This window comes from Pistacia vera, unplaced genomic scaffold (genome assembly GCF_008641045.1).
Source record: "Pistacia vera cultivar Batoury unplaced genomic scaffold, PisVer_v2 Contig1468, whole genome shotgun sequence".
In the NCBI taxonomy this organism is placed as follows: Eukaryota; Viridiplantae; Streptophyta; class Magnoliopsida; order Sapindales; family Anacardiaceae; genus Pistacia; species Pistacia vera.
In genome coordinates this window covers 88,884-92,127 of record NW_022195541.1, presented here as the reverse complement: position 1 = coordinate 92,127, position 3,244 = coordinate 88,884, and positions in this window count along the sequence as shown.

Below are 3,244 nucleotides of genomic sequence, written 5' to 3'. Positions count from 1 at the left end.
TACATAAAGAATTCAAGTTCTTTAACAAATATAATATATAACCTTAAAAGGATAAACATCTTCATTTTTGTCAACGAAATGGGTAAATAAACTATTATAATTATATAAAAGTGGGGCAGAATTCAAAAATATTATATAAAGGAATTAGATTTTATATATAATTTGATAGATTTGATATATTATTGAATTGCAGTTCGAATGATAAATCAAGAAACCTACAAATATAGACATTACAATAGAATAAAATCATATACAAAGTTAACATTATATTTAACCATATTTAGAGATTTGAATAATTAGAAAAATCATTAACATATTAATTTTATATTTTCTGTCAAAAAGATGTACCATTTGAATTCATGTTGGATGACCTGATGATAAAAGAGTAAAAAAGAGTAAAAGAAGGTTTCATGAGCTCTTGAGTTCGAGTTCTCCTCAGACACTAATAGAAGTGGTCATTAAGGTTTTTACCCGATTGATAGTTTCAAAGCCTTAAAGGATTAATTGAGATACATCCAAACTAGTTCAGACACCTCTGGTGATTAAAAAAAAAAAGATGTACTCTTTGGTTAACTTACTTTTAGGGTTGAGAAGTAATTAATTTTGCTTAAACCCTGAAGATATGATTAAATAAAATAATATTCATGGATTTATTCTCTCTACCAAAGTAAATGAAGTATCAACAATTCCAACATATGTAAAAGTTATTGAAATCTGAATTCTCAAGTTCTTTGAAGAAGGCAAGTAGTGAGAACAAGTGTTTGATAGAAATTTACGCAAGTCACGGAGTAGATGCAGATGCAAATGTTATACATTAACATACTTCGATACAAAAGCGCCAAAATATAAAGTGCCATGAAAGAGACGAGATTTCTTCAAGTTGAAAAAGTAAAAGCTTTACTTTGCAAAGCAGCCAAAATAATTATTAGTTTATTCATTATTTGATTGCAACACATGAATGACTGAAACAACGTGAAATTAACAATGTCTATTAATAATAATTAGATTCCTTTTTAATTGTTTTTATAGTGATGTAAGGACGATAAGGTTACGTATTTGCTTCGATTTCTTCTCCATTGAAAGGAAGAAGAAAGCAGCCAATCATTTTTAAGATAAGACAATGACGCACTCTTAACTTTTCATGCCTTTTTCTTTCTTTTTAAATTTCTTTTAATAGTGACCCCCTCAAAATTACGTCATATTTATTATTGATTTAAACATTTTTTATTATGATGGGTGATGAGATAGGTATATACTTTTTATTTCATTCCTTTATTTTAAAATATCTCAACGGGTGATTCAATTGCATAAATTAATTTATTAACTTTAGAATTAATTTTAAACTCCAATATTTTGGTCTTAACTTCTACAAGACATGTAATAACGTCCAAATTTGTATTTCATTTTTATGAGTTTGATGTTACAACTAAAAAGGAGTCATGGGTTTCTCTTGTTATCTACAAAAATAAATAAATAAATAGAGCTTAACAGAATATGCTATGGATATGGATGTCTCCAAATATTCAGAAATTAACCACATTTACTAGCTTTATTATCTAATTTTATGTAAAAAGTAAAAGAAGATTAGAAAGAGATTTTGAGGTGTAAAATGGGTTTAAAACTTTAAATAGCGAAAAAGAAAAGTGCAAATAACTACAAAGAAGACTTTTGGCCCGGAGTTGGGTGGAGGCAATTATGAACAAACATTCAAAAGCATCAAACTAAAAAGAAAATCTTGGAAATTTCAAGGTAATTTCGTTTTGTTTCTTCCCAATTCTGATACCAGACCACATCATATCTAGGAAATCAATAAAATGGCTCCACTGCAATCAAATGATGAACCTCATTGGACACTCATGTATCTTCATAACCAATAACTAGCCTGTATATTTTGTGGAGCATATAATTCCCCTTGGCAGAAACTTCCGGAAAACACATGGGGTAGCCACAAAACCTTGAGGAAGTAATCATTCAATAACCATAGTTTTAATAACTTATTCGTACAAAAATAAATGTAATAAATCTGCAGGGAGAGAATAAAATATTTAGAAGAAGATGATGCGGTGAAGAGAAGAAAAAAGTAGTAAAAAGGGACAAAATTAACAAGGCTGTTGCATGCACAACCCCGTGGCAGAATACCAAATCCATATTTCAAATGTTCATACAAGGAAAGGGGTATATCATAGGTATAATAATTTTCTTTGCTAGTATTTTGCACTTGTCGTTATCGTAATCTCAGGTTGTATGACTAGATCTTATTATTAGAAGAACGAGCAAAGACCATCATCTAATAAGATGCTTAATTAGTGTTTTAGGTTGATAACAAATGTCTTTTCCCTAATAATAAACATTAGCGAACAACTCTTTTACATGACAATCTTTCTATTATGTTTGTCCGGATCACACGTGTATTAAGCATAGGATGGTGGGTTGTTTATTAACCTTGGACACTCTCAAGTTGAAAATGTCGACCACTTTAGAATTAATTTGTCGTATTGTTTTAGTCTTGAAAGCAAACAATATGATAAATTGCATTCATTATAAATAAGAAAAGTAAAACAATATAGTAATAATATTAACTCAACTGAACGTAACATGTTAATTGGATGTAAGTTTTACCATTGTCAAAATTCTTGCATGCACCAATACAAAAACCGATGTCGGGAGCCAACATTGGGCTCCTAGCTACCACTACACAGATGCGTACATGGTAATAAGTGTAATTGAATAGGAGCATGAGTTTAGATGGAGATGACAGCATTAGCAATTGTAGAGTGGAAACCAGATTTCAATTGCTGTTTGTAATGGACTCCACCTCAGCTCATGTGTCATGGGTCATGGCTGAATTAAAAATAAAAGGCATGCAGCATATTGGGTTTTGGCACCTACAATTAGCAAGTCAAGTGATCATATATTATACATTTAATTAATTAAATCAAAAACCCCCACCTAACTTGTTAGCTCACAAGTTGTTTTTTTCTCAAGAGAAAAACCAGCACATATATTTTTGACAAATTATGCATCCAAAATTGGCCACATCTTTATTTAATTAAAACATACACTAATTAAACTATATGGGTTCTGTGTTGTATATCACCTAACAATTTTATTTTTTAAATAATAATATCAAGCTTCCAGCATGCTCTTTAATTATCTTCTTCCTATTATTTAATTACTAATTATCAGAAATGCTTTAATTTATTTTATATAGAATAAATTATTTTCTTTATTTCTTAGAGGATAT